This window comes from Primulina eburnea, chromosome 8, assembly GCF_022965805.1.
Source record: "Primulina eburnea isolate SZY01 chromosome 8, ASM2296580v1, whole genome shotgun sequence".
NCBI lineage: Eukaryota > Viridiplantae > Streptophyta > Magnoliopsida > Lamiales > Gesneriaceae > Primulina > Primulina eburnea.
This window is the reverse complement of record NC_133108.1, coordinates 8,755,253-8,768,470: the sequence shown is the minus strand read 5'-3', so window position 1 is coordinate 8,768,470 and position 13,218 is coordinate 8,755,253. Positions and strand designations below refer to the sequence as shown.

The 13,218-nt window shown below is 32.6% G+C and overlaps 1 pseudogene; it reads right to left on the bottom strand.

The window, feature by feature from the left end:
* Positions 1 to 2,585: 2,585 nt before the first annotated feature.
* LOC140838837 (uncharacterized) lies at positions 2,586 to 5,617 on the bottom strand (annotated as a pseudogene).
* Between the last annotated feature and the right edge of the window lie 7,601 nt (positions 5,618 to 13,218).

Below are 13,218 nucleotides of genomic sequence, written 5' to 3'. Positions count from 1 at the left end.
AATACTAAACATTTTTTTTTGTTTTTGTTGTCTAGCAAGTGTTTGAGAATATCATCAAGTGAGATTGAATCTTTGATTGGTACGTTTTGTGCGCCATAGGTGCCAATTATATAGGCTTGCTTTTACTTTGTAGCATCATTTTATTAATTATTAATGTATTCAAGTTAATTAAGTCTTGAAAAACATGTAATATTTTTTGAATGAATTAAACAAGAACATAATTATAATATGTATCTACATTTTACTTTTCTAATATTTTTTTAATTAATATATATATAAATATATAAAAGAATTTATATATTTGAGACGTAAAAAACATCATCGTTTCTTGGAAACAAGAAAGTTTATTTATATCAATATATACAATAAGATATTTCCTTTGTCGAAAATAGAACTCGCCAACTGAAGATTCACATAAATTAGCTGTGGGGATTTTGGGCGGTGTCCAGGCCCCACATGTTCAACAAATAAAATTACGACACGTGTAAATTGACATCAATGATGTGGCCATTAGGGTAACATCAGTGTTGATGGAAAATGTACTTGATATATAGGTTTGCACCACATTCATTTTTAAATTTAATTTATTACTATAATAAATTACATTCAATTTAATGTAAAAAAAAAAAAAAAAAACTCACCCGCTTGAATAATTTAAGAATAGATCTCTTATTAGACGGTCTCACGAATCTTTATCTGTGAGACGGATCAATCTTACCGATATTCACAATAAAAAATAATACTATTAGTATAAAAAGTAGTATTTTTTCATGGATAACCCAAATAAGAGATATGTTTGACAAAATACGGTCCGTGAGACCATCTCACACAAGTTTTTGACTTAATTTAATTCGATTTACTGTTTCAAAAACAACAAAAAAACTCAAACACTCGGTCTTTGGTTTAATCAATCAACAAATTAAAATCAAACCATCCGTTAAGAATATTTGAAATTGATAGTATTCGAGAATTAACGTATTATTATGGATTTGAAATTCATCGATGAACAATGGAAGTAGATAAAATCCAAACATATATCAATTTTAGGACATCACATCCAATTTGGTTGATCATTTCTAATTTTCCTTTTGATTGGTGCTAAGGGGTGCGACGTAGTAGAATAGAAAGGGCACTAACGAAAGTAGTCATTCAATTATTCAAGCAACAATGGAAGGGGGAATTCTCAAAATAGCTTCTTTTCCACGACTTTTAAAAAAGTTGATTAGATACTGATTGCGATTGTGATAACTCAAATTTTATATAAAGTCTATAAATTATAGTTTATTTGACATTAAAGTCTCGTATTAGTACGAAACCTAATCAAAGAAAACTATTTCCATCGACTAAAAATATTATATAAATTATAAACTTATTAAATAGCAATTGATTTGTATCATATCTTATGTTCGTCAAGCTTCGACTCGAATCCAAAAAACTCAAATGCAGGATCAGCTCAATATATATTATGTTCTTTTTATTATTATAAACGAATACTAATCAAGCGACTCAAATTCAAGTCATATTTGCATTTTTATAAGTTTTTATTTTTAAAACGGTATTATTATTTATTCAAGAGGTGAGAATTGTCACAAGTGGATTTAGAACCATTTATTCTCCCAAATTTGGGATAGATTATGCCAATTGACCAACAGATTAGCTATCTAACGAATTAATCTATACTTCATCTTGAATGTTTCTCTCACTATTCATATATCTTTATATCGTGTGAATTTCTCACATTTTTATAAAAATTAACATATATATTAATAATTCAAAGATTAACTTTTGACCATATCATAAAAGAGAAATACTCCAGTTGTAGTATAAAATAATCCCAATAAAATAATCTCCATGATAAGAGAATGATTATTAAATAATCATCTCTTATCTCGCGTTTGGTTCATTTTTTATTTAGTCTGCAGGCTCTTGATTATAATTGAAAGCCCGCACTATTCATATCATTTGTGTGATTAAATATCCCTCCTCAAAAGATGTGACAATATATAATTTTTTAATAGTGATCATAATAAGATTGTATATTGACCATAATATTCTTGAATTATCTTTTTCAATATAATATAAAAATTAAAATTAGTGAAAATTTAATAATTAATATAATATTTAATTTTTTATTATATTTTTTTATAAATTAATTTCATATATTTTTATTATTTTCAATCATTTTAAAGAAAATAAATTATAATACAAATCTATCTTAAATTAAATTTTTATAAATTTTTAATCTTGTTAATTAATTATTTTATGAAAATAATATTTATCAAATTCTAATTTATTTTTTTATTGATTTAAATTAATTTTAACAAATGTAAATTATAATTATAAATATTTAGTTATCTATCTAATTATTTTAAGAATATATATTTAATTAACACTTGAGACATTTTGGTCATTACAATAAAACTATACAAAATTAATCCATCAGTTTTAAAATCATACCAAACGCTATGTTATTTATCCTACCATACTATTAATCAATATCTCTCATTTTTAATCACTCCAATTACTAATCATTTACTTATCGCATCACACATACCAAACGGAGCTTTGTTGTATGTTACCCAATTAAAAATTTATAACGAGGATTGAATAACAATTTGTTGTATAATGTTCATCTTTATTTCCAATTGATGCTTAGAAAAGTATAAGTGGACCAGCAGAAAGCTCAAGTAGTTTGAATCTAACCTTAGATCAAAATTCACACTCGATAAAGCGGCTCGAGCTACCTAAGGTCTCCCTATCGGCGCTCAACTCCGCACGATTGCAGCCATTGATGATATGCTTATTTGTGCAGGAAGACTGATTTCCACACACAATAGGCAGATAACCCAAATAGCAAGAAATGTCAAAGCATCAGTCAGAACACATTAATCCAATCTAACATAAAAAGCCTAAACTTAAGGTCAGCGGTTAATTACATTATATCTAGCCAATACCCTTTTACTAGGTACATCCAATTTCATCATCCACCAGCTGTCGGAAACCAGCAAACATAGGAAACAAGTCAAACAACTGATCACTAGGACAAACCAAACGAAACTAACTCTACATCGATCATTTTAGCATCAGTCATGTCATCACAAAATAACTAGTCGGCTACAAGATGAAACAAACCTGCAAAAAAAATGTAAAACCACATCATGTTGGTGTAGAGATTAAATTCACTAGATCGAAGCACATTAAATGTCAATATCTGATTAAGCTAACCGTTTCCCATGAGTACATATTGTCACTACTTAGATAAATGGTGATGTGTGAGCATCTCCTGAAGTCCCAATGCAGAAATGCTTTCACATCCTACAATTCCTGAAGCTTTACATCGCAATGAATCACCATTGTATTCAGAGGATCCTACATAGTAAAACAAGATTGACATTCAAATCCAAAAAAATTGACGTATTGGACATTGTAGCACTGCGTCAAATGAATGCACCCGAGATGTCTGATTCAAGGAAAATATGGGAGTGCCACATTGAATACACACCACACTAGTCAAAGTCATATAAATTACATTAAGGCTGCGTAAAAAACAAAGATGTTGCTTATAATTATTGTCTTTGACACAGAAATGCTGACAGGTCATGGAATAATGTACCTCCAGCTGGTTGAGTTTAATGTACTCCCAGACACATCCCAGAGCCTCTGATTGTACCATCTTGCTATTTTCAGTACCGAAAAATTTTGCAAGAGCATCTGATATTTTATCGGGAGGAAGCCTGGAATTAGTAGTCTGCTTAGCTGGCTCATCTTCAACCTTTGATTTTTTAGCTTGTCCAGATTCTTAAGAAAAAATAAATGTGATAAAAAATCAATGCAAGTAGAATGTTGATCTTATGTTTATGTTACATACTGCTTGGATCCAGTGGAATAATATGCTTAGCAAGCAATTTATTCATCTTGAACATATAGGTGCAGTCTGTTTTAAAAACCACGCGCAATGGGTCATTGCAGATGATTTTTCTCTTGTTACCAGGGTCTTGAAGATTGTGCTTCCTAATGTACGCCCATAGTTCCTTCACAATCAGAATTAAAAATAAAGCAATATACAGATTTCATATGTTTAGCACCAGTTTCGTAAAACATAATATTGAAACTCATTGAACTGTTTAATCATTCATATCCAAACCTCTGTCCTTGGTAATGCTGGCCCCCCAACAATGGTCTGTAGTTCAGGTGAAACACCACATACTTTGTTTAGACCTCCTGGACCACCTCTTCTTTTGGTTCCAACAGGAGTACTGAAATAAAAGTGAATGTAATGATTCGGCGTCTCACTGCAACATATTAATAACAAGGAGTATCGCATAAAATATTACCAAAACTTAATTTTCAATTTAAAGATCATCTATGTTGCTTTGAAAGAAACTTAGACATCAAATAAGTTTCCAGTCACTGAAGATAATCTACTTCACCATTCTTGGATGCCCATATAAAAAAAGGCGAGTGTATATAAGACAAACTGCATTTTGTATAGGTACCATCAAACATATTTACAAATGACAATAAGGAGAACACTGGGGTAACTTCATGCAAGTGGGTTCCATACATCCAAAAAGTTAGCATATCCCTAGAGAATCTATTAGCCAGAACAGTTGACACTGATGAAATTTACGCAACGTTTGGTTTTCTATCTACATAAATGAGTAACACCTCAAGCAATAAAACACACTCACAAAATAGCATCAGTTGCTTCAACTTTTCCCTGGCAAGATGGACCTTTAATCTTGTGCTAGGCTGCTAGCATTGGCAGTGCCAAGTAAATTTAAGTGCCAAACCCACATAGCCAAATCTTTAATCTATTGTTTGTGCAGGCATTCATGAAAGAAGTAGTCGTCACTAGTAGTGTGAATCTAGGTAATCAGGCAGCTCTCCTAACAAAAACCTTGAACATCAGACGGGTCAAATCAAATTAGTTTTTTCGTGGCCTCTACTTGACCATCTTTTCTATCAATTTCTCATACAAGTGAAGATCTCTGCTTTCAAAATTCAAACGAGTAGTTTTATGTTGGTGAACTAAGACCCAGCTAACCATATGAAAGTCCCATTGCAGCAATACATACTCTTGGTGATTTTTTTTGGTTAAAAAATCATTATATTATTTAATAAACATCAGTACGGCAGATGACGAAGTGGTTAAAAACATATAAAACAAGCACATTTTCACAAAGCAAGTAAAAAATCAATTAGTTCTTACAAGAAGGAAAATGACCGAATCACAACATATCAAAATAAGAAATAAGATGCGAAACATAGATGCTAGACAATAGTTACTTAACGAGGAAACTGCACCCTTTAAAAAGGCAAGAGTGAACCATAAAAATCGAAACTTTACCATCTGCGATGCAGTTAAAGCTAAATTACCCATAGAGAAGTTAAATTCGACTGATACCCACTTAATTCATGATTAAACCCCCCCCCCCCCCCCCCCCCCACCCGCTCCTCGAATTTGTGACATCCAAAATGAGTGTATAACGTACCTTCCTTTCGGAGCTTCAGCAACATTTGCCGCTGCGTTCTGAGCGGCCCCTACTTTCCCCTTCGCCACCGGCAGCATCGTGGGATCAAGGTGTTGTTGCACTTGCGTCCCCGGCGATATCCAACCATCTATATTTTAATACAATTCTATTTTAAAATAATATAATTTCAGCTTCAAATATAATAATTATATATCACCCACGTGCTTCAAATCTCACTTTTCTTAATTTATTTAATTTTTTATTATTAATTATTAAATGTATATTTTTAAATTTAGTGATATAATTATAATTATATTTGATATTTGATATAATTAATATGATATCATTATTAATTGTTATAATGTTATTAAAATGATTAATTTAATTATTTTAAATATATTATTGAAATCTATATTATACGAATTGAAATAAAAAGAAGTAAATTTGGTGAAATAAAATTAATATATGATATTAAATTAAATAACATATTTTAATATAACTTCAAATATTTAAATGATCATATCATCTCATAAATTATCAATTAAAGCATTTCATAATATACATGGAGTGTCTTTGTCTTTTATTTTTTTATATCGAGCGAGAAATTCTTGAAATCTGATATTTTTATTGACAATCATTTCTACTGTTGGAGTCGGTGCTTCCCTGGCATCTTGAATTGGTGCACTAAGATCACGTTCATATTTGATTATCATATTGTGCATCATAATACATGCTTTCATTATATCATTCAAATGATTTTACTTCTAACAACGTGCTGGAGATGTCACAATCGCATAGAATGATATTAAGCTGTTATCATTGCAAAATGAGCAAAAAAAACTAGAAATCCGTCGACAACAAATAGAATTGGCTAAAATTGAGGAGGAGAATAAAGTTTTGTACATGTATTTAAATACAATTGGCGATCCAAAAATACGTAAAATTGTTCAAAACGAATGAGTAAGAATTATGAAAAAAGAGAGAGAAGAACATCGTCAGCATAAGGACAGTACATTTGGAAAATATTTTGGTGATTTTGGAGGATCTAGATCCGGATCTTATTTTTCAAATTATTGATGATTTAGTTTGTTTATCTTATATTTCTATTTAAATTATTTGAATTCAAAATCATATTTTTATGTTAATTGTGTACTTAAATATTTAAATATTATTCAATTTTTATGTTAATTGTGTACTTAAATATTTAAATATTATTCAATAAATTAATCAGTTAGATGTTTAATTCTTGATCCGACACCATGTATGTTGGAATTTTCGAACCGAAAACTAAAACGGCTCGTCCCTCTTATCTGTCTCTTTCTTCTTCTTCTCATCTGTCAGGAATCTCACTTTTAACGTAAATTTAAATATAATTCATCGAGATCGAATTACTAAAATATCCTTGTGTCAGCTATATATTTTGTTGTGCAATGACATATGTAACCCCAGTTATTCGGAAAACTTAAAGTGAATTTGGAGGGTGGTGTTGGTGTTTGAAGACATTTAACAAATCGGTCAGATATTTTTTAAAAAAAAAATATATTTAATAAACTCAGTCGTCTCCCGCAGTCCTATTCATTTTAGTAGGGTTCCAGTGGACTTGAATTGAAGTTCACTGAAACCTTATCCAAGTCCACCAAAATTGAGCTCAAAGCAGTCGAATTAAAGTTCAGTAGGATTGAATTAAAAGTCAACTAGAACCCCACCCAAGTTGATCTCAGTAAACTCAAATTCAAGTCCGGCGGAAATGATGGGGTCTCAGTGGACTCGAATTGAACTTCAGTGGAACCACATCATTGTCCACGAAAGTTGAGCTCAGTGGACCTGAGATGAAATATAGTTTACCTAATACGAAAAATAAATGAAATGAAATTTGCAAATAGTGTCCGCAGTCTACTAGTAGATGGTCATCTATTTTAGTCGATTATGTGAAGTGCGAATTGTTATATAATGCTATTAAAGCATATTTTGAATTTCATGTAATTAATAAATCAAACAAAACCGTTTATGATGTTTGATTTGTAAGTGACAGATGTAGTCGGCGAGTTCGAGAAGCACAAAAAAAATCACTTTTTTCCAGTCGGAAGTATTGCAATATGCAGACATGTGATCTTTCTCATAGACGCAGAAGACATCGGCAAGGGAGGACTTCATCCACTGGTTTTTTGCCACAATACATTTTCCTACCTTGCATCGACAGTGATTCGCTCTACAAAATGATCTCCAGTAGGATCTTCAGATACATCAGACATGAAGTATTCTGACTGAATCTACTTCTCAGTTGTAGGAAGTAACATCCCAACTATATCCTAGCATTCAATGTTTTAGTTGTTCAGTATAAACTAAATAACAAATATAACTTCAAGACTTGCAAACATTTGATAAATATTTAGCGGCTGCAACAATGTTATCGTACTTCGGATATCCTTTTTCCCATTTCTTATATTCCGACCAGTACATAGATGGAGTTGGAAAATTCTCTCCATATCTGTGTGTTGCAAAAGGTATTCGAAATACTGCAGGAATGCTTTCATATGCAAGAATATGATGAAAAGAAAACAAAAACACATTGTAAATATTTATAAATATATTCATTTTGAAAAATTATAGAAAATGACACTTCACTTGTAGTGGCTGGATGAATCCACTCATGATGTGGACTCCATGATTGGATCCACCTTCAGCTTATTGATCTGATACATATTTCTTTAATTTTCCCAATTTCTTCGTCAATGATGTCAATACTTCCTTGTAAGTTGTTGTGCCACAAAGATACTTATTAAAGTTATCAAATTCTTCTACTAATCTAATCAACATAGAATTTACAATGACGTCTGTTTTTTTTAATCTCTGATGCCGAAAAATTCCAATGACAAACAATAAACTCGTTAACTTCATCTTTTCTTTGTTTACATCTACTGTTTTGTCAGTCATCTCTATCAATCTATTTTCTATGTCACTAAGATAAATTATACTTCTACCAGAAAAATGTCTTGAATCTCTAAGGTGTGGCGGATCATGGGGAAGTTTCCCGAGCAATCAAGTCAAGTGATCAAATAATATTCTAATATCGAAAATCTTAGTGCCCTATTTAGAACCATCATCCAAAACTCATCCTTTTTAAAAAGAGTGCTTGTCCAAAAGAACTGAGACTTGAATAAATAAAATCTTTAGTAGATTTTGTTAAATTATGGAATTGCGTTCTCCAAACCAACTCATCTAACTCAGCTTCATTTAGAGATTGTGTTATCATCTCACATTGTGCTACAATGTCCCATTATTTTAGGTTTACAGATAAAGTGTTCATTTTTAGACAACTGTTTTGCACCCGTAAATTTTAAAGAAAATATAGTAATTTAGAACTAAAAAATAATGTCATAAACTAACTAAAATTCAATTCAAGTTGATTGAAACTTTTGTTAACCTATATAATTCAATAACTGTTCAACTGGACTGAAGCTCGGTTCAAGTCCACTGAACCTCCAGTTCAATTATACTAAACCTAGGTTCAAGCCTCTTTCAGTTCGAAAATTGTTTAATTTCTATCTCTAAGATTTTATTTCAGAAATTGCCGCTCCAGCAACTTCTTCCTACATCATGAAGGCTCTCGCAATAGATTTCAAATCAATTTATTTCATGGATGATGCTGCTATCACAAAATTATTCAAGGATGTTGACTCGTCTAAACTCAAGACATTTCTTAGTTAATCTTTGGGCATCTACGTGGATGAGCTGGAAAGTTTATATTATTGAATACGGAAAAATATTGATACCTCTAGGAGATAATAGTTGGTTGATCCAGCAATATTACTTCTCTACCATGTTTCAGTTGTCCACTGAAGGGCTAATTGATTTATCCAAATTGTCTCAAAAAACATTTGAGGACATGAAACTCAAGTTCTCTGCATCCAATGATCCTATCAAGACATCTGGGAAAAAAAGATGAATTTGGAGCATCAACTTGTGGATGATGTGGTGGCCAAGCCAAGCCAACACTGCAGAAACGTTTCTGATGATGACTGCCATTTCCACAAGACTCAAAATTAACTGGTCAGTCATTCTTTTCCAGATTCTGAAAGTGATTATTCAAAAGGAGAAGCAATCAGTCGGATTCAACATCCCTTAGAGCAAATTATTTGAAGATGCACTAGCATTGCTGAGTAACTCAGCACAAGTTCATAGCTCTCACTATACCAAATATTCTCTCTCTGGAGCTTAAATAATAGGTACTGAATATCTCTACCGCTCGGATGATGGAAATTAAGAAGGAAATTGTAGAAAAACTGGCTACTATGAAGAAACCAATTGAAAATAAAGGAAGCAAGGAAACTGGATCCAAACCCAAGAGTACACTGATTCTACAATCCAGTGACTCTGACAAAGCAACTCCTTCTTCTTCTCCGAAAAATCCCAGGACAACAAAAATCAGACTCGTGCGTACATCAATCAAGGCATTACCTACTCTCAGGTGCAAGCGATTAAGATCATGAATAAAAGGCTACTGAAGAGCGAGCAGAAAAATTGAAACTGGTAGCCGTAGCGTGTCAGCTCCACCTAGAAAAATCCGTATGTCAACATATCACATTCCTCCAAGACCAACAAAAAGAGTGATTATTAGATATCTCATCCAATTCACTGGGTCAGGACCGGTCTCTACCTTCTCCTTAGCCTCAAGAAAAGGAAAAGAGAAATTAACTGAAGTTCAAGTCTCATAACCAATATCAGCAGTACAAACACAAATAGACCTTCGGATGTATGAGGTTAATGAATTCACTGAAGAAAAGATCAAATTTTTTGTTGAATGGGTAGGATTCAAAATAGTCATCTTCGCTAAAAAGTTGAAAAAGAAGGATATACTGAACATATACATAGCACGGGAGAAGACTGTTCTACAACAAGTCAAAACTGTGGTTATAAATGAAGCTCTTCAATGTCGAGCTTATCTTCTGGATCTTCTAAATATTCAAAAGCTGACAACAGTTTGTATCGAAAAGAGATCAAACTATGATCATTTATGCCCAAATGCATTTGATGACATAACAGTGATAAACCAACTGGATATGGACATTGTCTCCCTGCAGATGAAGGTCAAATTCTGGGAAAATGATCACAAACTATTTGAGCCAGTAGATTCCAAGGAACAAAAAGTGGGTTGATCTTCTGTCTATGAGCAGTTGACTGAACTGAATCCAAGGAAGCCAAACTGCCTACTCAATAAGATTTGTCAGTTCTCACTCTCTGAGGCAAATTACTCTTGTAAATGTTGAAGAATTTGTGCATTCCATTGCAAAACAACAACAAGATGATGATGAAGATGACATCCTACTAAGTGAATTACTTTCCACATCTCATTTTCCTAAGAAGACTGATACAGTAGTCTCTAATGCAGAAACAATCCTTTCTGAGGATGTATTTATTATTGAATCTCATGAAGCTGCATTTGTTAGAGGAACAATATTGGAAGTGATGAAAATAGCTATGACTGAGCAAGATGGCCCAGAAACTGAAGAACAAATCAGTCAGACTGTAAAGGAATAACCTGATGTACCTACCAGCCAAACTGAATCAGGAGTTCTGATGATCGAACAATCAGGACTTTCCAATAGTCAGGCTCTTGGACTAATTGCATCCAAAGAACTTCAAGGATAAAGTCATTCTCTCTTGATTTGGACTTAATTGATGAAACAACTCTGGATCAAATTAGCACAAGTCTCACTGCCATCTCTTTTTCTATAACAGTTTTTAAAAGGAGCAATCTGAATAACGAGGAAGCTTTGGAATCATTTAAAGATAAAATACTCAAAGAAGTTTTGGATCTACCAGGGGCATGATCGACATATAATTAGTGATGAAAAATCAGAGCTCAACTTAAATAGCAAATTAAGTTTTTCGTACCAACAGTCGGTGAATCTTAATAGCATGTCAGGTTCATGCGCACTACCAGGACATGTCAGAAAGAATGATGATGTGACAACAACGACATCATTATTTGGAAACATATATATTATTTTAAAAATATTACCATTGAATATTTATTTATAAATAGATTAGTTGAACAAGCTCTGAATCTTCCACACACGACCTATCTCTGAACTTTTAAAAATCAACCAATCTTCTCTGAAAAATCTTTCAGCGAGCCAAAATAAAAAGGCAACACGCGTCGATAAATTGTTATCTGATCATTTTGAGAATCAAATTTGTGCTTAGAATTTTCTTGTGAAATCTGTGTAATTGAAAGTAAGAAGTCTTACTACTCACATCGTTTTAAATTGAAGTTTATTAAGAGTTTCAATTATGCGGTGTAAAGTCTACTGAAGTGGCTGATTTCAAATTTCTTATAATTACGAATGTATTTTAATACAATTCTTCTGTAAGAAAGAATGAATGACGTATGAGTATTGAAGTCTCTACACATATAGGAACAATTTGTGCCTATATACTTATCAGTTTACCTACCTTAAATACTATTCAGTAAATCCCAACTGATATTCTTGACAATCCATTTGTAAGAATAGTCTCAGTCACTATATTTCCGTACAATTCATACTGATTGACTTGTTGAAAATTCAACTATCAATAATCGACCTTCAGTGTTGCTAACCCAACCAAAATTATTTGTTGAGAAAAATATATTCACTCCCTCTCAAATTTATTTCTGATCCTAACATGTAGCACATGTCACCAAGAAAAACAAACTCGACAATCATTCCTTCTTTTAGTTCAACATCTTTTACTGCTCCATTCCAATCACTTCTATCTGTTGCTTGTTAAGTTTGGAAGGTAGAATGCATTGTCCACTGCATCAAATGGATGTCACTAACATTTTCCTCCAAGGCAACTTAGATGAGGAGATTCACATGCATATTTCTCAATGATTTGGCACTCAGGGAGAGTCTAAGGTTTGTAGACTACTAAAATGGCCTTAAACATGCCTCAAGAAGTGAAATTTAAGGTTCGCACATTTAATGATTTACTACAATGAAAGATTATCACTCTTTATACGTTAAGAATGATGGTACAATTGTCACTATTTTGTTGGTCTAAGTGGATGATATGGTTATAACAGGGAATTGTGAATAACCTATTGCAGCTTTTAAGGCTTATCTACACTTAAAAATCGAAGTAAAAGATTTAAGATCACTCAAATACTTCCTCGGTATTGAAGTGCTCGATCAAAGAGAGGGATCTGCCTGAATTAGAGAGTATTTCAGAAACTGATTTATCTGGTGGAAAGGTTTGTGAAACACATATGGTAAAAAACTTAAAGTTGACATCCTTAGAATTTGATAAGAGTGACAATCAGAATGAAGCACATGACAATTTACTTCAAGATCCAAGTTCTTACAGAGGGTTGATAGATGAGCTTATATATCTAATTAATGTGACAAGACCAGACACTTGTTTTGCCACGTGAACTTTGAGCCAATTCATTCAAAATATGAAAACATCTCACATGGATGTGGCAACGAAGGTTCTGAGATAACTAAAGTCAGCCCCAAGACTCGGGATATTTATGCCAGCGCGAGGCTCATTTTATTGACAACTTATATTGACTCGGATTGGGGAACCTGTCCCGTTAGTTCAAAATCAGTGACAACCTATTGCATCAAGCTTGGAGATGCTTTAGTATCATGGAAGACAAAAGAAAAGTTGTATCTCGAGATCATTCGCCGAAGCCGAGCATTAAGCAATGACGAACACGACTTGTAAAATAACTTGGATTGTGGGACTGTTGAAAGATATG